This window comes from Triturus cristatus, chromosome 4_2 (assembly GCF_964204655.1).
Source record: "Triturus cristatus chromosome 4_2, aTriCri1.1, whole genome shotgun sequence".
NCBI lineage: Eukaryota > Metazoa > Chordata > Amphibia > Caudata > Salamandridae > Triturus > Triturus cristatus.
Genome location: NC_140586.1, coordinates 879,432,170 through 879,459,110, shown reverse-complemented (window position 1 = coordinate 879,459,110; position 26,941 = coordinate 879,432,170).

The following is a 26,941-nucleotide window of genomic DNA, read 5'->3' as shown; positions in this document are numbered from 1 at the left end:
GCCATGTGAAAGTTTTGAAGAATACAAGTAGGAATCAGCCTGGAAACAGACTCCCGCATGTTATTCCTTTAATACTTATTCATCGTTATTTACTTTCCCCCAACAACAAAACAGCAATGAAATTGGGCACTTCAGCACTGTGGTGTCATCGTGTTGGAATCTTAGATCCCGGCTCCTCCATGTAGAGGTGCCGTTTTTGCACATCGTTCCCCGCAGGGAGGCGGAGGTTATCCCGGGTCACATCACCCACTCCAGAGCTCCTGGGCCCTTTTCAAACCCCTAGCTCCCGTCAGGACCGAGTCCTTGCATATATCTCACCCGAAACAGCTGACATCGTAGGGCTGCCGGTGCACTGCACACGCCTGCAACAAATCCTCGCGAGACCTATCTTTATGGACATACGGGAAAATGTTGTGGGCATAGAAAAGGGACATTCATTACAGGACTACTACACAGCTGTACTGCAAAACGAAATTTACTGCATCGTGTGGGAAGCACCAGAAAACAGACGGCGGCCACATGGAAATAATACTACACCAACATTGATTAGCAGCACTGGTACCCGAGGAGGCACGATGCCTGTTATGCATAATTTTGCATTTCAGTGCGGTGATGCGGATCACCACACTTAAATGCGCTAGTCTAATGCCAGATGCGTTGTACTTGGAAGGGCTGAATAAGGTGGCGTGGATTTGGACAAGCTGTGTACGCTAAGGCTTTTATGTTATGGGGTATAAAGTGGACGTTTGTCTATTTTTCTTTGTAAACATAATATGGACTGTTTCTTTACCTTCCGGTACATTTCTGAACAATTTGTTAAGCTAAATTGTATTGTTGCAGTGTGTGCGCATGCAGGGAAGAACAAGTGTCTGGCAGACATGGAAAAAATCATCCTACGTCTCAGTATTAACGTCCAAACTTCTAAGCAATAACTCCAATCCTAGAATGAGTTACCTGTTTGCTTTACAACGACAGTCAGTAAAATAAGTAACAGCTTTGCAAGCCTGTACAAGTAGTGAAGGTTTTAAAGGGATTTGTTTTCGTGCAAGGTATTGCTTTTCCCAGTTCACTGAAGGGATAAAAAACACATCTCCAGATAATAATAGAGTTGACAGGAAGGAGCAATAGCAGAATATTGATACGAGTGGATCTGGTGAGGAATGCGGGCAGCAAGCGCTTGATACGTTATTTGCATAAGAAAATGCAATTTTTTTTTCTTCATTATACTTCATTAGTTATTAGTAAGGAAGGGGGAAGAGAAGCGTTCACCGACAGCATTCGGTTAGTCTTAGGGAGTCAAAGAATGCTGTGGTCTGTGGTAGATGCCGCCCAGAAGTCATAGGTATATGTATCAAGAGCTGCCATTGAAAGGAAGTGGAAATGCGCTTCAGACGTTGCCAGTGTTGATGGATACTGTGCGGTTGCAGACTTCGCAGGGCTGACAGTGGGTAGGGAAATGCTACGTTGTCACTGTAGGTTTAATTACATGAATCGCGCATTCTCTCTGGTGTTTGCCCTTGGGGTACTTGCTGACTGGTACTACACATGGGATCAGGTTTGCCTTTGACAGGAGGCATGGTTTAGTGGGGTACATAGTGTAAATTAATGTTGGCGTGAAGAAACACCTCTATGGCATCAAAGCCTCTACGGCTTTAATGCTGTAGAGGCTAGCAGGAAGAACTGTTGTGGGGTGGTCAGTTGAAGAGATTGTTTAACATGTTTTAAACTACTACAGTGGCATTGGGGAGGGCAGCTGCTGAAAGGCTCTGTATTTACTGGTAGGCAGTGGTTAGATGGTGACCGGCCATCAGTCTTTCTGTTGGTGCTTGACGTGTGAGCAGTGAGCGCGGTCATGGGTTTGCAGTGACCTCCAAGGGGTGATTTTAAAGGCGGGCGGAAAAGCATAACTGCGGGTTTCGTAGGGGTGAGAGTAGAGTTAATGGATGTGTTAGTAGCAGGCAGGAAGGCAGTGGTCTATGTTTGAAGGTGGTTAACTGAGCAGGCTTCGCTTGATGGAGAAGTGTGGCTCAATGATTAGAGCGGCAGACCCTGATGCAGAGGTTTAGCCCGGGACCAGGGTTCAATTCCCCGCCTCGGCAGAGTCTTGGGCTCAAAAAATTCCACGGACCTGATAATTCTCGCCTCGGTGCCATTCCAATCATGGAGTCCCACTCTGCAACTCTGGGCAATAGCTTGCTCAATCTCCACAACGGCCCCCACAACGCTAAGGATGCCTGGCCTCCACCTTGGGGGTGCCCAGGAGCGGACGCCTCACAGGGAAAGCCAGGATGGGTTCCACAGCGGTATTCGTACAAGCGCCTTGAGACCCTTGCGGGTGAGTAGTGCGCTATACAAGTATCAAATTTACATTTACATTTCATCAAGTAGTAGGATGTGTTTTGTGTGCCGGCTGGAGGCAGTGTTATGTAACTTTGCTGGAGGGCGCAGCAGCAGTATTTACTGATATATGTAAATCACCCAATGAAAGGGCAGATGTGACCAATGGAGGAACCAGAATCCTTTTTTAGGTCTCGCTGAGCCCAGCGCATGCGCTGGCTCGGAGAGACATTTTGTATATGAGTTTTCAAAGTGCTGCTGGCTGGCCTAGCGCTTGCGTTCATGCGACCGTGCACGCGCGAACCACTAGCCTTCAGCAGTACTTTGAAAACTCATGCGTCATCGCGTTAACTTTCGCTTTCAGAGCGATCGCGATGACGCACGCTTTCAATGGTTGTTTTTCTTTACTCTTTGTATAAGCGCGGCACCCGCGCTTTACTTTTGATGTTAAAGTAAAGCGCGGGTGCACACAATTATACCAAAGGTAAATAAATAGAAAAAAACATCTATTTCTTTACTTTTGGTATAATCGCGGCACCCGCGCTTTACTTATAAAATTAAAAGTAAAGTGCGGTGCCGGGATTATACCAAAGGTAAAGCATTTTTTTTTATACTTCTTCTAAGTGAAATACTGTCTTTAGAAAATGCAGGTTCCGCTGTGGAAAATACAGTCTTTTAGAATGATCTGCTTCACTGGAAGTGATGGAGGAGATTAGTACATGGTCGAAGGTTTGTTTCTAGGGTGCGCCTTTGTCAGTAACAGGCCTGATAATTATACATTTAGTGCAGTTGGGAGGTACATTACAGTGTTCTTGTAACCAATATGTTAGTATTTATACTCCGAAATAATTACATCTTACTCGATTTCTGTTCTTCATTTGTATACACCAGTGATTCACTTTTTATCATATGCTCGATGTAAAGAGCAGTGTTTTGAACGTGCCCATGTAATAATAAAACATGAGACGATACGTGTGAATTCTTATACGTGTTCCGGTCGGTGGTAAAGGAATAACATATATGCTTGCTGTGTTTACTTTGATCTACGTACGTGTGCTAGTCAGCGTGGTGGAGGAACGTAACACAAAGCATCCATCGAAAGAAATATACTGCAAAGGAAAAATGAGAAATATCTTGTGCAAAACAAACATCTGCAAAAGGTAGTAATGAACCCGCGCCCTGATGTTGTAAGAACATGGCCTGAAGCGGATCTAGAGCTGGAAGGACGAGTATGGCCTGGGGGCAGAGCAATTCATAATAAGAAACTGTAGTGGGTGCTCAGACAGGAGGAGCTCAACAGTCAATTACACACCTGCAGCAACTCAGACTGGTCCACAGAGCACTTACTCTTAACACAGGATTATTTGAAGCTGCACAAAGAGGCTTGTGTGCCCTCTGCCAATGACCTCTCCAAATCAGAGGTTCATTTCCATCAGGAGGCTTTATTGATAAAACAACATGGGGCATATTATCAAGCCAGGCGATAAAATTATCGCCGCTTTAGCGGCAGACAACTGTCGCTAAAACGGCGATAATGGGCTTGATAATATGCTCTATGGAATTCCAATTGAAGCCCATGTTAGACGTCCTTCACCTCTAACATGGGCTTCAATTGAAATTCCATAGAGCATATTCTCAAGCCCATTATCGCCGTTTTAGCGGCAGTTTTCTGCCGCTAAAGCGGCGATAATTTTATCGCCTGGCTTGATAATATGCCCCCAAGTTTTACAGTTTTGTCTACTAAGGGTGGGTGCGATGCAAATCACTGTGTCACATGAAACCATGAAAGTGGCATAAGTGACATAAAGTTTAAAGCAGCGCTCTAGGTGACGGGGTAATTACTTTTACCTGTAGTGGTCCCACACTCCCACGCTGCATGTATTACAGGTAAAAGAGTCAATTGATTATACGTAGCATACTTTATCGGAAGCGGTTTTGATCACTCTAAGGAGTCGTTTTTTGCGAAAGTGCAATTTGTTTTTAAAGAAGTCAGTTTAAGCGCCTTTTATTAGAGCTATATGAAGGACTCTCAAACTTTTAGTAATTGTATGGGAGATCTTTTCCAAGTTAATGATGGCCCTGGTTTTGGCTGGAATGCCTCATTAATAAAGTCTTACTAGAGTTCTGTGGACCAGTGGGTTTAATTGAATGTTAAATGGGAAGTGCCTGGCATATACTTCTTTATCCTTATTGTCTGCTACGATAATACTTGTAGTACCCTAGTCCTGTCCTAGTCCTGATATTTACTGATAATCTCTGTTTGTGACAACTGTAGTAGATAAGGGGTCAGCGTAAATAATTATAAGCATATCTAGCTTATTTTCTCAGCAAGATCCTGGAAAAGGAAGTGACGAGACAGCTCGAAGAGTATGCAGTACTAAAGCATCACCTCCACCACTACTAGTCTGGGTTTAGACACTCACAGGGCATAGAAACTGCAATAGATGAGATAAGAGAGGAACACCTCTGTTCAAAGAATGAAAAAATGAAATCTCTTTGATCTGTCCAAAGCATGCACCACAGTTATGTGCATGATTATCGTTGTTACACAGGGTACGGTTGGAAAAATAGACTCTCCAAATGCAGTCAAAACGTCATGATCAAAACAGCTGAATCATCCACTGTCCAAGGGCCACGCAGCATCACTCAACGCTCCTCCCTTGCCTGTCTTTTGTTCAATATCTCTTCAAGAACTTTGAAATATCTTCTCTAGCAAAATCATGTACACTTCCAAATGTAAGCAGATGATAATCAAATTCATTCATGGCTAGAAAACTACAGGATAAACAAGCATTGGCATAGCCAATAGGTCTCGACTTTGGGACCTTATAAGTGTTTAGTTATCCAGCACAATATCCTTGGCAATATCCTTGGTGCAACAATATCAAGTGTTGCTTGGCTAAATACTTATAAGGTCCCAAAGGCGAGACCTATTGGCCATGCCAATGCTTGTTTATGGCTGGGATGAGCCCCTGCAGTATGGTGAGTCGCTGGCCTGAGAGCTCTTGACTGATGCGAGGAATGGGGGGCACCCTCCATGCACTTTGCAGGGGGGCCCCCTCAAGTTTTGTACGCCACTGGGCTGAGGGAGAGTATAAAACGTGTGCTCCTTTTAATGAAAGTAAATAAGAACCAGCATCAGATGTGTCTGGACAGCAAAAGTAGGAAGGGGGCAGGAAGTAAGAAAATCTTGGCGGTGAAAGGAATTAAAAAGGGACATTCAGTTTGCTAATCAAATTACAGGTGCTAGTAACGTGGAATTGGGTTACTTTGTTGGAAAGTACAATAAAAGAAATAATATAGTTATGATGTAGCTTTTCTGGTTATTTCCCAAAAACTCCCTCCCCTGATTTGTGAATTCATTTTTCAATTTAGGTGTTATCAGACAGGCTACCCTGCAATGATACGTTTGTGGAGAGTAATGAACAATGCGACATGCATTACTTTAGGAAACACACAATGCGTTGTTTAATTAGTGCAGTTAGTCGACTCCATGGTGTCCATTACATAGAATGTAAATGGATGAAGGTCTGAAGCAGCCCTGTCAACTTCAGCACTTCTTGGCACTTGTACCCTGCAGTAGGAGCGGAGCATTTTTTCCATATCGCCTCAGAATATACCTAATTTACATGTTTGGAACATGTAACCAGCAGTCTGCATGCTGAACTCCACAGCATGCATATTCACCCTCTGAGCGGTCTTACAAGGATTGAAACGTGCCCTTTCGTTTTACACAGAGATCTGTGCAGCAGGTGTTCAACCCACTGTGCTATATGCATCTGTGACAACCCTGTCTGCCTCCCAGGGACTCCGAGGAGTATATTCATAAGAACGTGTGCTAAACATCACCAAAAAATGCTAACCCAACTTTACACATCACAGCCCATCACGGGAAAATAACCCCGTTTCAACATGGAAATCACAACACGGCGGTACTATGCGATAGTACTCCAAAAACGCGGACAATGTCTGCGATACAACCACCTCGATGGAGATAAAAACACAAACCACAACACAAAAAACCTGCGATGGGCGAAAGCACGGTAAGAAAACAGTGACAACCAGCGCGAGGGCAACAATACTCACGCGTAATGCGGGGAAAGCACAAGAACAGCATACAGAAAATGCCACCGAAAAAAATACATCAACTGCGGAGTACCACGGATGCACCCTGACCGACTGCAGAGGACATGTAACCCACAACATCCAAGCACCATGGAAGAACAGAACCGACAGGCACACCGCATGACCAGTGGCAGACAAATCCGAGCCACAGGAGCGACTCACCCACCGTGCAGCATAAGCACATAAGTGTGAGTGCACCTCGACATTGACAACATCCCGGTACAAACAGCAACACCTTCACAACAGAACACAACCACACAACTGGTTCCGCAAATGTGCACAACATGGAAAATCACATCTGAAACCACAGGAAAATGTAACATGACAATGTACAAGTTCAACCTGTAACCTGCAAATATGTTTTAATCACACATTCTGTGCAATTGGACATCTTGTATTGTCCCATGATTGCCATTGTCGGCCACAATGTGACGTGCTCATGAGAATGATGGTGATCCCACGGGCCATTCCTGCCGCAGCAGCAGTGGGATTTGGACCACCTGCCCCATCGTTACCATCACCGTCCGGTACCTCTGGAACTGGGATCTATGGGGGATTGATGCGAACACAGATGTTGTGCAACACACAACATGCAACGATCATCTTGCACACAATGTCCGGGCTGAAAAGGTGCTTTCCACCTGTGCCATCAAGGCACCTGAAACGTGACTTCAACATGCCAAATGTGCATTCAACGATGCCCCTGGTGCGTATGTGGGCCGCATTGTACTGCCTCTGGGCGGGTGTGTTCGGGTCTCGGAGGGGTGTCATCATCCAAGGGCAGAGTGCATATCCTTAATCACCTGTGACAGTGCAGGGAGAAAAGAGTCCGTACTTGTTTCTGCAGGATGCGATGGCAGGCCCACTAATCCACTGATGCCTGTGCTGGCTGTGTGTGGGGTGAGTGTAAGCCAGCCCTCAGGGAGTGGCTGGTGCTGGCAACAACTCCAACAGTCATCAGGCACTCAGAAATGCAATGTCAGAACAACAAGGGGGAATGACTCGACTCACACAGGGCTAGTGACCCCGGATGCACAGCGGCCGACATGGGGCCCACCGCCACGGGGTAGAGTAGTGAGGGCAGACCAGGGCCTCGCATGTTTCATAGGTGTCTACCGCAGAGTGTCACGGGGGAGAATGGGAGGTCTACCCCCAGGGCATGATGCAGAGGGCACATGCCAGCTGTGTCCAGCAACATGGTGGATATGAATGCCACAGACCCATGCCAGACACCAAATCTGTACCTGCCCGTTGCTGATGACAACCCCCAGGCCACAAGCTCAGACACCAACGATGTTCCGCAGGAGGATGATGGTCGCTCATGGCGCACAGGATCAGTGGCACCACGTGTCGCCGGCTTGCGTTGAACAGGGTTCGTGGCACCACGTGTCGCAGGCCTGCGCTATGGAATTATGCCTCACTGATCGAAAGGGAGTCTGGTGCTGTGGCCGCTGCCACGGATTTGGGGTCACTGCCATTCAGGACTCAGGACACAGTTCCCCATGTGGGACCTACTGGGCCGAAGAGGACGCCGGTGGAGTATGTTAATAAGAAAGGAGTGATGTGGGCCTGCATCGGGGGGCCCAGCGATGGTCTGCAGAGGCTGCAGAGGGGCTTGGAGCTTGCACCGGCATGTGGTGGGCCCTCTTTGACACAAAATGGTGTTGACAGGTGAGTAGTGTGGCCCTGGTGCGCTGGGGCGGGCAGGCCTGGTCTGTGCAGCAGCGTCCTGGGGTGCAGCAGGCGCACAGGGTCGCAGGCCCCGCTGCTCACGGCATCGGCCTTGTAGCAGGCCGCGAGGCGCCGCACTGTCAGTGACGTTGGCCTTCCCGGGATTGAACCACGCTCTGCACCACAGGGTTTTTGACCACACCCGGGCGCAGCCCTGGTGTACTCAGGGCCAACCCAGTACGCTCACGCACACAAAGGGACGCAGCGTGCGACACTTCCGCTATCTGACCCACGGCCTGGGGTGACATGGTTGCGTCGACTGCTCACTACTCTCCAGTCACCAGCAGTTGTGATCTGCATGGACATGTATGTGGTTTGCATACCCATGTATGTCCTGCACATCCACGCCTCACTTGTCGTTGTGTACATTCCCATTCATGGGTCACTTGCATCCTTCACACATGGCTGCATTCCGCATCTCCACACGTTCAGCTGTTGTGTGGCTGAGGTGCCATGAGATGGCTGTATTGTGTGTAGGGGTAGGCCAGGATGACCATGGAGTAGTGTTGTCATGTCTGGTAGGTGGTCGTGTTGTTTGACATGTTGTATGTGGTTTGGTCACGTGTGCATTCCCACAGTTGTGCGTGTGTGTTGGTGGCTTTGGGGTGTGTGATATGTTGATTTGGCACTTACCAACGAGTAGTCCAGTTCCATATGTGCCATCCTGGAAGTGCTGGTTGATGATGGACTGTCGGAAGATGTAGGAATCGTGCACACTGTCGGGGTAGTTTGCGACAACATTGGTGAAGAGTCCCCGGTGGTCCACTATTGCCTACACATTGATGGAATGCGTGTAATTTCTGTTGCAGTAGTGGTGTACAGTATCCGCAGGGGGCACAAGTGGGACATATGTGCAGTCAATTGCCCCCAACACGGCCGGGAATCCGGCTATGGCGCAGATGCCTTGCTTGGTCTCCAGCTGTTCCTGCGGGAAGTGAAGGTACTGGAATATGAAGCTGAGGATGACATCCAGGACAGGTGTGATGGACTTTGATAGGGCTGGCTGTAAGACTCCTCAGACTCTGGCAGTTCTTGGTTGTAAGGTACCAGAGGCCAACAGGTGCAGCACAGCCAGCAGCTTTGTCTGCGGAGGGATGTTGGTTCTCCGCTGTGTTGGGACCGTCAGCCTGTGGGCGATGTGGTTCATGATGTGGAGGATGGTTGTCCTTTTGAGCCTGTAGTGGGCAACGACTTCCTTGGGCGTTAGGTCTGTGAGAGTGGTGCGTTTTCGGTAGGTCCGCTGTCTTACTCTGCGCTGCCTCTGTAGTGGTCCGGGGGAGGGCGGGTCCAGGTTCTGGGGGTGGTGGCGGTCCTGGGGATGGTGGCGATGGGTGTTGTGGCACTGTTGGGGCGCCGAGCTGCATGATGAGTAGCTCCATGGCGTCGTTTGTTCTTCGGGTGTGGCTGTGTGCGGTGCTCCGTTGCCTACTGCAGGTAGTCGTCCGTCTTTACACCTGCATGAGGCTGGTGTTAAATACCTGCTGCTAACGTGGCTTATCACATGTTTTTGACTCGCATCGCGGATCTGGCAGTTCGTTGTGAAAGTGGTGTTGTGGTTTTTTCGTGTGTTTTTGCACGGGAACACCTACTCTGCATCTCATTAGGGTTAGTTGGTGGTGTCCACCGTGGAGATAAATTTTGGGGCAGTTATCACGGGAATACTGGCGATGTCTGCAGTTTGCACTAGCTTTTGAATGGGGTGTTAGATCTATCTCCACTTTTGATGCGTAAGGTGGAGATAAATCGGAGATAAGTTCTTGTGAATATCCCCTCGAGTCTTTCCCCGCCACCCTTCTCATTCTGACTCATGGGTTTAGAGATGTGGGGGTGGGGGAAGGGACTAGAGAAAGTGGCGCTCTTCCTTCATGTAAGGAGGGGACAAAAGAAATGGAGTGGTTGGATTGAATAAAACATTTTTAGACAATAATATAAACCAGTGCACACCCATAGAACAGTTAACAAGATGCGTAGGGCCAACAAATGCCATGCATGGCAGGGCCATACACGTCCCAGCTATGAAAACAGAAGTGTCATTGCCTACTTCAGACTGCCTATAAAATCGTGCTATCTTTTACTTCCCTTAGCGTCCCTACCTTCGTCCCGCCTCGCCCCCACCCCATGAATTCTCTCCTTCAATTTAGCAACTGAATAAAATTCTCTCCTTCAGTTTAGCAACTGAATGAGGGCCATATTATCAAGGAACAGCGATAACATTACCGCCGCTTAGCGGCAGGAAACTGCCGCTAAAGCGGCGATAATGGGCTTCATAATATGCCCTTGTGAATTCCCATGGAAGCCCAGGTTCACACCAGAACATGGGCTTCTATTGGAATTCTCAAGGGCATATTATCAAGCCCATTATCGCCGCTTTAGTGGCAGTTTCCTCCCACTAAAGCGGCGATAATGTTATCGCCGTTCCTTGATAATATGTCCCTAGATGATTTAATGAGGGGACAGTGTGGAAATGTGTGTTCACAGGCCGGTCACTGCACTGTAACAGGACCTGACCTGTGGACACAAAAGGGCAGCCGATTAGGATCAGCAATGGGAAGCTGGGAATGGAGAAGGGGTGGAAGATGCCGATCACAAGGGGTTAGGGGGTCTTGCGACTAGCGTCTAAACTTGGTCTCTGCAGGTAAGTTTGTTAGGATGGGAGACACTTGATGTGGATGGCTTTAGGGGCTCTTTGCTAACGTTATTTGCTTAATAAACCAGATACAAATAAAGGGCATCAGGCAGTGAAGGTATCTCGTCTGAGGTAGCCCCGCCCCCTGGTCATTATGAGTCCAAGCCGCTGACTGCGGATTAGACACGAACAAACGGGCATGGAAGGGAATGACTTGGCACATCTCCCTATGTTTCTCACTTAGGACAAACGGACCCCGTTTACCCTCTCTCCTTCACCAAAACTTCAATTACCAGAATGCATTGGAGTAGCCAGTTTCACAGTTGGTAAGAGGGGTAAATCGATGAGATTAGCAAACCTAACAGATTCACACATGCCAAGAACCTACAATATCTTTGCTGGCGTCATATTTGATGTCATCAGTGGCTTAGTTGATGGTGTGACGTTTTTAGTGTGCAATCAATGATTCAATGTGTGTAGAAAGTGGTGGTGAAATGTCCGTCAGGGGAGGAGGCTCGGTAATGATTACAATATCTCCAACTGAATCAGGAAATACCGATTGTAATGGGGGTAGTAGTGTTTATTTCATTTACAAAATAAGCGCAGCAACGGCTCGTTGGGTGTATTAAGCGTGATCCAGCGGAAAGGGGCACATTTACATATCCTCCCTGCATCACAGATCCATCACCGCACTTACTCATTCACACACGCATTAATTGGTGGGGCCCATAACACCAACACTCACACTTCTCACTCGTATCTGCACACAGGAGGATGAGGAATCCGCTGGACATGTGGGGATACCTTATTACCTATAGGGAAGTAAACTTGTTACAATATATACATATTTACATCTATACCTATAGAATCCCAACCTTAACATCAAGGCACTCCACCACTTGGTCGACGGACCAATTAGTTGGACTGGTTGATGGTGATTTAGAACCAGCTAAAAAAAACATTAAAGCTTCGGAATCCGTACTCAATGCCCTACTTAAAGAACCACAAACTCATTCTCTGTAAATCAATGTTTAGTTTATCTAATTACTTGCTTTCAGTTGCATAATTAGCATTTCGGTCAACAAAGTTCAAATTTAATTATTCAGCACAATTTAGCCTGACATTTATATTTACCTATACTTGATATCGGGGCTCTTTCTCTAACTCTGTTAGCTCTGCATAACTCAAATCCCTTCTGATAAAATCATCCCAATCGAATGCAGGCCAAAACTCAACAAGTCAGAAAAGTTCTTTTGCTCAGCATGGCACAGTCCCAAAGATATCCAAAGGACCAAGCAATCGTGCAAGCAAGTCGATCACGCAAGTTCGGGATACCCCTTCTGAACGCAGTAACCTACTCTGACTCTTTCCTACTCTACTATCCTTCTTTTATAATAGATTCTGGGAAACATGTATCATTTACTGAATTGCGAATGTCTTGTGATTGGTTAAATCCTTTAAAGTTGCAATATGGTCCTTTATTTCTCATAGTCGTGGGTTCTCAGAGAAATGCCTATGTCATTCTTTTAGCTCATACAGGTCTCATGTGAAAAGGGCCGATGTATCGACATGTTGAGTCTGAGTCTGCGCAGTAGACATCGCGCTCACAAAACAGTGGCCACTTCCGAACTCCATTTTGAATATCATGGCCTGGTAGGCCCGAATGCCAACTTAAGCAAAACAAACATTAAACATAATTAATATACGAAAATGAAGATTCTAATGTTTAAACCCACACAAATCCCATTATATATTAGGATTTTCCTAGCTTATAGGGACGTTTAAAGCAATAATACTCACCATTTGGTCCCAGCAGGAACGCAAAACGTCACAAAAGCAACACAAATCATGCAATTTCTATTCACACACCTTCTATTGTTATTATGCGTACCACAGTTAGTCATTAAAGTTATTCTGCCAGACAAATAGCAATTCGTCCATTGTATAATTCATGTTTATCAAGCACTTTATTGATTAGTATACCACGGCACACAGTTAATACAGGTTAATATGTAAATTGATTACGTCATTAGTATTTTCATGCAAAATAGAGAAGGTATACAAAATTTTGTTTTACCTGCTCCATCAATCCCCCCTTTGGTGATTTTTAATATCACCACAAATTCCACTAAATTTTGACAAACTTTTGACGGAAATGAATTCAGTTATCTTAAGTTTTGTTACGTCACACCATAGTTTCCCCCATCTCATCCTCTCTTGTTTTCTTATACATATTTTCTTTCCATTCTTCTTGTTCTATGTCTCCCATTTCTCTTTCCTTTCTTTCTTTCTTTCTCTCTTGTCTTAGTGACTTCTCTTTTAATTTTATTTTGTGACTTTCTTCTTTTTATACATACACATCCTAACCTCAGAATTAATACTAATATTATCACACAAGTTACTGGAATTAGACTCTTACCTACAAATGAGCTACCTAATTTTATCAGAAAATGTTTAATATTAGAAAATCCTTTCCCAATCTTCTCCCAAACACTCTCAACCTCCAATGGAACAATTTCCTCATGCAAGTCCGTAATATTTTGAATATATTTCTTTAAATCATGACTCTCGTCAGGAATATAAGTACAACAATGTTGCACTTTCAGCATTCCACAGACTCCTCCCTCTTTTGCTAAAATAATATCAAGGGCAAGTCGATTTTGCATCACCGTGGCTCTCATGGCAACCATTTCGGTATTTACTAGAAAGAACCCTCCAGCAGTGCTTGTCGATAAGCGATCCACTACTGTAGACAATTTTCTAATTTTGTGTGCATTCAGAGATTTTCCAACGGCTGGTATCAGTGCTCCAAAAATATCCCCTACAATTTCTGACCAACTTTCCCTCCTTCTACATGTTAGTGGTCTACCTATCTCATGCGCACAATCTTTTCCCCTTCCCACATGAAATATCTTTGGGAAGACCAGGCCTAGGTAACGTGCCATACCAATGGTCGGGTAGTCGATAATAAGCTTTGTTCCCACGGATAAAACATAATCCGGGGAATACCAGATCATTTCCTCCTTTAAATCCCCATCCTCCCATGATTCTATACGTATCATGGCATTCACTCGCATCTATAAAATACTTATCATACACAGTTTCATTTCTTCTAATACACAATTTCCCTCTCTGAGGCCAATTTAAAGCCATAGCCAGACTGGTTTCTCCTTTCAAATGTTTTTCTCTTTCAACGTCCCAGACCGCCTTTTCTCCCTTTCCCTCAGGTATCTTCCTTTGCATCTTGATTCTCCTCTCTTCCACCATATCCAAAAAGGTCTTTTCTTCCCTCTTCAGACTACAAGTGAGATTATTCCTAAATACTGCTTCTAAAGTAAATTCTCTAGTTTCTAAGAAATATTCACCTAAAACTTTACCAGGTTTTATCTTATTTAATTCAGGAACTACAGGTACTTGTGAAAAAATGTTATCTACATCAGAGAAGTAATATTCTAGTTTCCCTGTTTTATAAAACAAACTTGCTAATACACTACATGTTATTCCGTATGTCACAGGAAGGTGGTGGTACGTAACACCTTCAGACACTGATGCAGGTAACTGCATGCAAACGTAACAGTCTCTCACACCCATAGTTTTTACGTATTCATATAATAACTTTGAGAAAACGTTGTTAGAAAAATCAGTTGTGGACCTACCCTTATGTAAATCAGTTCTATCTATCACTCTAGTTGGATGAGTATCATGAATCTTTTCTATATTAGTCTTATTCTCACTATGACCCTCTATCGTTTTGAACGTTACTTTAAATGGAACTATTAAAGCTAATACACTCCACAGAAGCATTAGTAATCCTGTACAACAACAACACACCTTGCACCATCTTTGAAGGAACACACATGTAGATTTTCTACCTTCTGTGTTTGCCATTTCGGAAATGATCAGTGTCTTTTGACTTAGCCTGGTCTACTCACAACTATTTTGTCTAAACCCAAGGCTCTGAGCGCCTACTTGGTTCCTTTCGGGTATGTGTCTTACTCAGTAATTCAATCTCTCTGTGACACCTTCGTGCCCCCTCAATCTGGCATTTGATCGTTCTTCACTTCGTTCTCACAGTCTTGGTTCAGAATTCCTGAACATCCGTCTCTTCTCCGATGTTGGACAAGATAACTCTCAGGATTTCCGAATCTTCGTCTTCCTCAACCACTTCTGGTATAGTCACACCTAGACTTCCTTGGCTGTCTGCTTTCTCTTGTACTTCAGGGAGTGCCACGTATGTCCATTCTGGTGACTTATACTTCTGGTTGGGTTTCTTAGTCCGTTTTCCCTTCTCCAAGGGTGTCTGATCAATGTCCTTTGATTTCTCTTGGCTAGACACCTTATTCACTTGTTCTGCTCTAGATGACTTTACTTGTGTCAATCAATACCTTAATCTTTTTACCTTGTTTGGCCAAATTTCCTCCTTTGCTGGCCTTTTCAACTTACTTCCCTTTTCACCTCTTTCAGTTTTCCATGCTTTTTTCCTCAGGACTCGACCTTCTTGTACTTCTTCTTCACTGTCCTCAGATTCGGTTCCACCTTGACCCTTATCTTCGGTAGATTTTCTTTCCACAACTTCCTGTTCCCTATCTAATTTTGTCCCTTCTCGTGTTTCTTCCACGCAATCTTCCTGCTGACTAACTGTCCCTTCTTCTACCTGGATGTGTGGTTTCCCTACACCTCCTCGGGGGTCTTCCGCAACAATCTTACCCTTACTCTCTGTATCTACTACCTCACCTTCTACTTCTGTGACCTCAGGTGTAATTTCTATCGTATTTACATGTGGAGCTTCTTTATCGAGAATATCCTTCACAGTTTCCTCAATGTTCTCTTTTACATTTTCAGGTACTTCCACTTGTTCAGTATCTGATTCTGAGCTAGTGTCAGAAATCTCCAATCTCCTTCTTAAGGGTAGATTCTCTGGTGCTATAACTGGACTTGATTCCAACTCCCCCCTTCCAGGAGTTGGTCTTGTTCTTGCTTCTTCTGAATCCGACTCAGAACTGTTATCAGATTCTTCCAAGTATTCCTCTTCAGGGTTATTCACTGGACTAGGGATTCGCAAGGTATGAATCGCATGAATCCAATTCTTCACTCTGGTACATTTCACAGCTGTCGTGGTGATCAAGATCACTTGACGTGGTTTTCCCCACCATGGGACCAGACAATTTCTTCTTCTATGCACTTTGATTCTCACCCAGTCTCCTGGACTTAAATCATGAGCTGGCTTCTTTTCAAGAGTGGTTGCATCCGATCCAACCTAATGAAACACAGAATGAACGGAAACAGCCAACCCCTTGCAATAATCCAACACTAAGTCATCAGATAAAGGCAGTAGTTTGTTGACAGGAATGAAGCCATGTCTCATTGCCCTCCCCATTACAATTTCAAGGGGACTCAGTCCTGTATTCCTATCAGGGATAGATCTAATAGTCATGAGCACTAGAGGCAAGACATCAGGCCATTTCAAACCTGTGGCCAAACACATTTTTCCCAATCTATTTTTAATGGTGCCATTCACTTGTTCTACCACTCCAGAAGCCTCTGGACGATAAGTACAATGCAGTTTTTGCTGTACATTCAATGCTTCACAAATCACTTTCATAATTTCATTATGGAAATGTTTTCCTCTATCTGATTCGATCGTGACTGGAAAACCAAATCTGGGAATGAATTATCTCAACAGGAGTTTTGCTACTGTAATTCCATCACTCCTTCTAGTCGGGTACACTTCCACCCAACGTGAAAATAAGCAAACTACTACTAAAACTTACCTCAGCCTATTGCAGGGGGGCATTTCAATGAAGTCAATCTGCATTCTGGTGAAAGGACCTCCTTCCCGTCCTATTGTTCCTAGACTCACCACTGTTTTTCTTCCGGGATTGTATTGCTGACATATAAGGCATCTCTGACACAGGCTCTCAGCTTCAAGCCTAAACTTGGCATTATACCATGTCTGTTTGAAAAGCCTAATCATAGCATACTTTCCTACATGTGCCTGTCCATGATACATTCGTGCCATGGTAGAGACCATGCTATCAGGCATGACTGGTCTTCCATCCCGATAAACCCAAGCGTGGTCTGTCTCTCGGGGTGCGCATCCTTATTTCATCCACGGTTTCCTTTCCTCATGTCCTGCCTCTTCTTGTAACTGCCTCACCTCCTCCCACGTATTCACAGTGTTAGTAAAAAGTAAGGGACATGAATTAAATTCTTTTTCCCTGCCTCGATTAACCAAATTCTGGTTGCACGCACAATATTGCACCATGTCATTTGCAAACTCGTTCCCAGCCGACACATAGTCAGCAGTCTTCGAATGGGCAGCACATTTTACTACTGCCAATTGTTTAGGCAGCTGTATCGCCTCAAGCAATTTCCCAACCACTTCAGCATTCCTTATAGGAGTTCCACTTGATGTCAAGAACCCTCTTTGGGACCATATCTGCTCAAAGTCATGCACCACCCCAAAACCATACTGACTATCGGTAATCACAGTGACTCTCAGATTCTTTCCCAATTTGCAAACAATTCAGCAATCTGGGCTGATCTCACTCCTTTCAGGCAAGACTCTTCCAGTACAGCCGCTACAGTACATACTGCGTATGCTGCACTTAAAATCCCTTCATCTGTTCTCAAACATGATCCATCCACAAACATCACATAGTCACTTTCTTTCAGAGGCACATCTTTTATATCAGGGGGTGGTTTAGTGCAAAAGTCAAGCACTTCCAGACAATCATGATCCACGTCATCCCTTACTTCCACATTCTCAGCATCAGGCAACAACGTCGATGGGTTCACATTTAGACACCTCACAAGGTTCACATTTGTTGCACCTAAAATGACCTTCTCATACTTAGTTAGACGACTATGCGTCATAAACTGGGTGCGACTCCTAGTTAAAAGGATCGCCACATCATGAAGCACAAACACTCTCACAGGATATCCCATCACAATTCCTTCACTCTGTTCCAAGCTCTTACAGGTAGCCTCTACAGCTTTCAAACAACTAGGTAATGCCACAGCTACAGGATCTAGTAAAGCCCAAAAATATGCAATTGGTCGCATCAATTTTCCATGTTTCTGTACCAGCACAGAAAGTGCACACCCATTCCTCTCGCTGCAATAGAGCTCAAACTCTTTTTCATAGTCAGGCATGCCAAGAGCTGGGGCTTCACACAAACCGTCTCTTAATTGTTTAAAAGCCTTCAACTCCTCCTTATTCAATTCAAGGGGGTCTTTCACGTCACTCTTTGTCAATCGTACCAGAGGTTTTGCAATCAGTGAGAAGTTGCTGATCCACTGACAGCAATAGCCCACCATTCCAAGAAACATTCTCACCTCTCTTTGAGTCATTAGTGCTCTCATTCCTTTGATTATCCTGATCCTATCTGCAGTCACCTTTCTCAGCCCTTTTTCAATTTTCTGGCCTAAATACTGTACTTCCTTTTGGCAAAATTGTAATTTTGATGGGGATACCTTAAGTCCTCCATTCGTCAAATGATTCATCAATGCAACAGTATCCACTACACAGGCTTCTCGATGCCACCAGTAGGTCATCGATATATTGGACTAGTACTGAGCTTTCGGGCATTTTTAAATCTTCTAGGGACTTCTTCAAAATCTGATTAAATATCAATGGACTTTCTGTATACCCCTGTGGAATTCGGCACCATGCCAAAGTACGTTCGCCAAACCGGAACGCAAAAATCTGTCAGGGTGCAATGGGATGGAAAAGAAAGCATGACACAGATCAATGACTGTGTAACATTCTGCATCATGAGGAATCTGGTATAGGATCACAGAAGGGTTTGGTACGATGGCACAACATGATACAACAATTTTATTCACTTTTCTCAGGTCTTGTACTATCCTGAAAGTTCCGTTAGGCTTTTTCAGACCCATAATTGGCGAATTGCATGGACTACTCATTATCTCTCTCAAAATACCTTTTTCAATCATTCTGTCTATTATAGGAGTTAATCCGGGAATTATCTCAGGTGTCAATTTATACTGGGGAATATTTGGGTAACTTATTCCTTCTTTTACAGTAATTTTTACGGGATCTACATTTCTCATTAACCCCATGTCTTCTCCCGTGAAATCCCATACCTCGGGTCTCACCGTTTTCTTCAATTCTTGAGGCAATTCCTCTGGGTCAAATACAACAAATGCCTCAGGTTCCATATTGGCCATAGTCATTTTGTATAATACATCCTCATCAGGAGTCTCAAAAGCTATGCCATCAGGAGTACAGAAGATCGTACAATTCATCTTACACAACAAATCCCTCCCTAACAAATTTATAGGGCTGGTGTCGCATACGACAAAGCGGTGCATGTCGGAAAATTTCCCTATTTTAACCTTAACTGGTTCAGTAAGATATGTTTTTATCTGTCTGTTTGAGACTCCAACTACTTGGATTGTGTCATCCGAGAGAGGAAGATTTTTAACGTCAGCTGATCTAACAGTTGAGCGATTAGCACCAGTATCTACTAGGAAAGTAATGTTTTCATCATTTATCTTTCCGTCCACAAAAGGGCCTGTCTGGTCTACTTCCAGTGTTGCGCCAAATACGCACTCTTCTTCGTCTCCTCGGCACCATCAATAACTCTCTTCTGACTCACTCTCATCGCGTTGCAGCCAATACTGCGAAACAGCACTAGCGCGCGGCAGCTTAGTTACCTGTTCCTCGGTGTAGAATCCTGTCTCATTACTGTATCTCTGAGGGTTAACGCTCTGTGGAAAAGGTGGTTTTGGCACCTGACACTGTTGGGCAACAACCTGCTGCTTTCGCTGAGGTTGACAACTCACCTCATTCTGCACCTGTGGATTTAATGATGCATTATCGCCATTAGCACTTGGGGGTAATTTACACTCGGATTTCCAAATCCCTACCTTTCCACAGTTATGACATGGCCACTTCTTTTTGGCTTCGTCTAAACTAATCTGTCCCTTTCCCTTCCCAATATTGGGTTTTTGTTTTACATGGCTCATGCCATTTGCCTGTTCAATCAGTTGGGCTTCCTGTCTTTCCGCCACCTTAACCTAAGCCCACATGGCCTTTTCTTTTAGCTTACATTGCTTGGCTTCAATCTCGCCACTAAAATATTTTGTATGCCTCAATACTTCGTTTATCTTTTTATTTTGCCAATCCACAGTATGCTGTTTTATCATTTCGCTTACTTCAGGTCGCAACCCATACACACATCGCTATACAAAATGACTTAAATCTTTCTCACTCATATTTTCATCACCACTGTATTGCTTAAAAGCCAATAACAATCTCTCATAATAAGCATGTACAGATTCTTTTACTTCCTTGTGAGTTCTATCAATTTTTACCCAATCAGTTACTTTTGGGGGTACTTTGGGGCATATCAGAAACAACCGGCGATAATTATCGCTAAGCGTACTTAGCGCTAGGATAATTATCGCCGGCTAGCGTGGATTTTTATCACTGAGATAGCGTGCTATTAGCAACGCTTATCTCAAAAGCGATAAAAATCCTAGCGCTAACTGCCAAACGTGAGATTATCGCTGGACACCCAGCGATAATCCCACGAAGTTTGGTGATAGCTTGCTGATAGGGCCTCATATACTTAGCCATGATATCCACCTTACATAGGATATCATGGCTAAATCAGTTTCAAAGCAGGCGTAAGGAAAATAGTGATAACAGAGGTTATCGCTACTTTTCTTGTCGCTATGCTGCTTTGCGTGAGGCTTGACAATAGGAGAAATGTCGCTTAGTGACATTTCTCCCGTTATCCTGGGGAGGAACGCCCACTTTGCATCTCATTAGAGATGCAAAGATGGGCTTTAGGAATTCAGGCGCTAAAGCAAGGTTTCACGCAATAGCGCAAAAGCGGCGATAATTTTATATCGCCGCCTTGTAGATATGCCCCAAATTTTTCAAGAAGGTAACTACCTGTTCATATTTTCTCATTACTTCTAGATCAGGGGCACCTGTTTTAGGATCCCTAGGGTATTCCTGAGTGGGCCAACCTACTGTAATTTTACATTCTGCCCATAGATCTGCTGGCACAATTATATCGAACAGACCATTCAAATCTATCCATAATACTTTTGATAATTTGACAAGCCTTTCTACCTGCCGGTACCATTCCACCAGCTTCTCGCGCTGTCGGGGAAAATCATTTGTAAATGATAAAATGTCCTGTCTAGTCCAAGGAACATGCACATAGCCCCCTCCTGGGATCTCCCTCATTGGACATTTAGGGGCATATTTACAAGCTGGAGATCAAAAATTATCGCCGCTTTTGCGGCCGTTTTTGGCCGAAAAGTGGCGATAATTTTATAGCCTAATTAGCAAGGCCACGCTAACGCGTGAAACCGTGCTTTAGAGTGGGGATTCCTAACGCCCAGCTTTGCATCTCTAATGAGATGGAAAGTGGGCGTTCCTGACCTAACATGACAGGAGAAATGTCGCTAAGCGACATTTCTCCTATCATCAAGCCCCACGCTATGAAGCATAGCGGCGGGAAAAGTAGCGATAACCCCTGTTATCGCTACTTTCCTTACGCCTGCTTCAGGACTGACTTAGCCATGATATCCTATGGAAGTTGGATATCATGGCTAAGTTTGTGAGTCCCTATCAGCAAGCTAACGCCACACTACGTGAGATTATCGCTGGGTTTCCAGCGATAATCTCACGTTAGGCAGTTAGCGTGAGGATTTTTATCGCTGAGGAGATAAGCGTTGCTAATAGCACGCTATCTCAGCGATAAAAATCCATGTTACCCGGCAATAATTATCCTCACGCTAAGAACGCTGAGCGATAATTATCGCCGGGTGTTGCTGATATGCCCCTATGTTACCACTGTTTCGTTTTCTCTTACTGGGAAAGCTGAAAAAGTCTTGTCTGTTGTATTGTTTTGTTTCCAAAACCACCTGCTCTTCCATTTATCTACATCGCCCCATTTCCTTAGCAAAAAAATCAGTTCTTTAATTTGAGTTAATCTTCCTGCGGTATTCAAATTCTCAATATCCTTTTCAGAAAAGTCTACTCTGTATGGTTTCTGTAACGATTTTATTCTCTCAAAATCAATACCCATTTCACTCGTCACTTCTTCCAATTTCTCATGCAAATTTCTCGCCCTCCATGTTATACTTTTACATAGAAACATTAGCTCTCCATCCTGATATGCTTTTAACTTTTCTGTTGGAATAGTCCCTACTATCAATTCTTCTAAAGTTATTTTTAATTTTGCCACATCTAAAGGTCGAGGTTCGGCATATTTTCGCTGTAGGCTCCTTAACCAATCACTTAGTTCATCAGAAGTGGGACCTACAGGGATTGTTTCATTCCTTACTCGCTCTAGACTTGTCTCTGGAGATTCTGGTGCCGATTCTGTTGTCATCAATGTTTTACTTGCTGGACTTTGATTTATTGTCAAATTTTTAGGAGTACTTAACCCAGAAGTTCCCACCAATTTTCCCCATAGATTTTCTCCTGAATCCCTTTTCCCGTCTCAATTTGTTTATTACTATTGTAAGGAATCGTTAGACAATGCTCACTATCTTTCTGCTTATCAAAGACAGGCATCACTGGTCCTATCGTTACAGGAACAGTTACGGCTTCCATATTTTTGGTTAATTCCCTAATCTTTTCAGCTAATTCCAGGGTAGTTCTAGCTAATTCCGCTGAGTTATCATTTGCCATCCTAACGGGCTGTGTATTTTCAGATTCCCTAAATGGATTGTTTTCCCTAAATCAGGTGGCGTCGGCTCAAATGTCTTATTTCGTGGTGCTTCTTTTACCGGCGCACTTGGCGTCAGCAAAGTGGAATTTGGTTGGTAAGGGGGAGGATTTTTATAAAACATGTCCTCGAGTACATCATCCTCCGACTCATTCACACCATACTTGTAGCCTTCTGGCCCTGTATTGCTTCTCTTCTCTGTACACTTTCTACTACTAGTCTCTTCAGCATTTCTCATAGGGAATATACTATCAGCCATGTTTGCACTCCGCCATCTCCTCATCCTGTCATCATGACTCTCCTGTCCACACGGTCTCCCAAACATGTATTTATACCTTCCGCCACTCCACTGTCGCTCCCTTTCATACATCTCATCTTCCCATTCTGTTAAAGCTTCAAACTCAGTAGGTCTAGGTTTTGGTTCTAGTCTCATCATCCTTTCTCTTAAATTCCTTAATACCGCTAAACTAAAAGAGCCATTTTCTGGGAATGTTAATACTCCATCTTCTTTGGTATGCCTTTCCCATTTATCTAACCAAATACACGTATAATACCCATATTTCGCCACCATAAAGAATGCGGGTGATTTCGGTGGGGGGAGTATCTTCCTTCCCCTGTCACAATTGGCTTATCCTTTTTAAATAAGTTCTTGATTTTTCCAAACCATGATTTTTTTTCTTTCTCTGGTGGATCGTAATACATCATTTTCCTTATCCTGTATCGCCAGATTTCCACTATGACTATTCTGTGGTCTTGTCCAATTGTAGCGTGACTCACACTAACGCACCAATCCGGAGCATTTACGTCACCCTGTAATTCTCCAATCCCAGAGCGGCGTACACTAACGCTCCAATCCGGAGCGTTTACGTCTCTTAATGGCTGGCCAATCCCAGCGTGGCCTTTCTGACGTCAGCTTTTTCTCGTTACTCCTGCTTCTGCTGACCCCTCCTTTGCAATTTTTATCGGCAAACTTTCTTCACGTCCTCTTTCACTCAAAATCTGCTAGTAACGACATAAAATACCACAATTGTCCGCTTTGCTAAACCAAAGAAATAGTTTTGACCTTTTTCACAAGAATTCCATATTTCTCGAGAGCAGCGCTTATTTCTGCCCTTCCACAGAATTATTCCGTTCGCCGATAAAGTAGCACTTCCCTCTACTTTACCCTTCTAACAAGCAAAGGCTAACCGTTTCTCTGGGGATAAAACACATGTGGAGACTACAATGCTCCTGAGAATTAAGGCCAGAGTTTCACAAGAAAACCGAGTGCTAATTCACTTACACACATTCATACGGAAAATGTAGTCCATTTGTCCAAGAATTCTGTATTTCCAGTAGGCAGCTCTTACCTCTACCCTACCACAGAATTATTCACTTTCGTCGATAGAGTAACACTTCCCTCTATTTTACCCTTCTTACAAGCTTAGGGGAGACCTATTACCTTTCCAATGATAAGTGTAATCAGAGCTCACAACTGACTCCTGTTCTTAAGACTGAAATTTCACACGTGGCCTTTGCTATCCATACACCACTTTCACAAAGAAAATATCCCTACCGATAACACACGACGATGTTACCAATTCAAACCCAGACAATGCATTGTGCGACTCCAATCATCACATATTTTCCCCGTGTACCTACAGGGCAACAAGAAAATACACCGTGAGATTTCACTTGCCACACGTTTTCCCCGTGTACCTACAGGGCATCCAACTTCCTACATCCCGGAAGTCTTCAAAAACAACATAGAACGCAACGCAATTCAACACAGAATGTTAGAACATAAATCAGCAAGCAATCACTCAATCAATCACCAATAACCAATAATCAATAATCACCAAAGCAATACAATAAAACCATCAATCTGCTACCAGGAAAACTGATCCAGCGGAAAGGGGCAAATTTACATATCCTCCCTGCGTCACAGATCCATCACCGCACTTACTCATTCACACACGCATTCATTGGTGGGGCCCATAACACCAACACTGACACTTCTCACTCGTATCTACCCACAGGAGGATGAGGAAGCCGCTGGACATGTGGGGATACCTTATTACCTATAGGGAAGGAAACTTGTTACAATATATACATATTTACATCAATACCTATAGAATCCTAACCTTAACATCAAGGCACTCCACCACTTGGTCGAAGGACCAATTAGTTGGAGTGGTTGATGGTGATTTAGAATCAGCTAAAACACATTAAAGCTTCGGAATCCTTAGTCAATGCCCTACTTAAAGAACCACAAACTCATTCTCTGTAAATCAATGTTTAGTTTATCTAATTATTTGCTTTCAGTTGCATAATTAGCATTTCGGTCAACAAAGTTCAAATTTAATTATTCAGCACAATTTAGCATGACATTTATATTTACCTATACTTGATATCGGGGCTCTTTCTCTAACTCTGTTAGCTCTGCATAACTCAAATCCCTTCTGATAAAATCGTCCCAATCGAATGCAGGCCAAAACTCAACAAGTCAGAAAAGTTCTTTTGCTCAGCATGGCACAGTCCCAAAGATATCCAAAGGACCAAGCAATCGTGCAAGCAAGTCGATCACGCAAGTTCGGGACACCCCTTCTGAACGCAGTAACCTACTCTGACTCTTTCCTACTCTACTATCCTTCTTTTATAATAGATTCTGGGAAACGTGTATCATTTACTGAATTGGGAATGTCTTGTGATTGGTTAAATCCTTTAAAGTTGCAATATGGTCCTTTATTTCTCATAGTCGTGGGTTCTCAGAGAAATGCCTATGTCATTCTTTTAGCTCATACAGGTCTCATGTGAAAAGGGCCGATGTATCGACATGTTGAGTCTGAGTCTGCGCAGTAGACATCGCGCTCACAAAACAGTGCCCACTTCCGAACTCCATTTTGAATATCATGGCCTGGTAGGCCCGAATGCCAACTTAAGCAAAACAAACATAAAACATAATTAATATACGAAAATGAAGATTCTAACGTTTAAACCCACACAAATCCCATTATATATTAGGATTTTCCTAGCTTATAGGGACGTTTAAAGCAATAATACTCACCATTTGGTCCCAGCAGGAACGCAAAACGTCACAAAAGCAACACAAATCATGCAATTTCTATTCACACACCTTCTATTGTTATTATGCGTACCACAGTTAGTCATTAAAGTTATTCTGCCAGACAAATAGCAATTCGTCCATTGTATAATTCGTGTTTATCAAGCACTTTATTGATTAGTATACCACGGCACACAGTTAATACAGGTTAATATGTAAATTGATTACGTCATTAGTATTTTCATGCAAAATAGAGAAGGTATACAAAATTTTGTTTTACCTGCTCCATCAATCCCCCCTTTGGTGATTTTTAATATCACCACAAATTCCACTAAATTTTGACAAACTTTTGACAGAAATGAATTCAGTTCTCTTAAGTTTTGTTACGTCACACCATAGTTTCCCCCATCTCATCCTCTCTTGTTTTCTTATACATATTTTCTTTCCATTCTTCTTGTTCTATGTCTCCCATTTCTCTTTCCTTTCTTTCTTTCTTTCTCTCTTTTCTTAGTGACTTCTCTTTTAATTTTATTTTGTGCCTTTCTTCTTTTTATACATACACATCCTAACCTCAGAATTAATACTAATATTATCACACAAGTTACTGGAATTAGAATCTTACCTACAAATGAGCTACCTAATTTTATCAGAAAATGTTTAATATTAGAAAATCCTTTCCCAATCTTCTCCCAAACACTCTCAACCTCCAATGGAACAATTTCCTCATGCAAGTCCGTAATATTTTGAATACATTTCTTTAAATCATGACTCTCGTCAGGAATATAAGTACAACAATGTTGCACTTTCAGCATTCCACAGACTCCTCCCTCTTTTGCTAAAATAATATCAAGGGCAAGTCGATTTTGCATCACCGTGGCTCTCATGGCAACCATTTCGGTATTTACTAGAAAGAACCCTCCAGCAGTGCTTGTCGATAAGTGATCCACTACTGTAGACAATTTTCTAATTTTGTGTGCATTCAGAGATTTTCCAACGGCTGGTATCAGTGCTCCAAAAATATCCCCTACAATTTCTGACCAACTTTCCCTCCTTCTACATGTTAGTGGTCTACCTATCTCATGCGCACTATCTTTTCCCCTTACCACATGAAATATCTTTGGGAAGACCAGGCCTAGGTAACGTGCCATACCAATGGTCGGGTAGTCGATAATAAGCTTTGTTCCCACAGATAAAACATAATCCGGGGAATACCGGATCATTTCCTCCTTTAAATCCCCATCCTCCCATGATTCTATACGTATCATGGCATTCACTCGCATCTATAAAATACTTATCATACACAGTTTCATTTCTTCTAATACACAATTTCCCTCTCTGAGGCCAATTTAAAGCCATAGC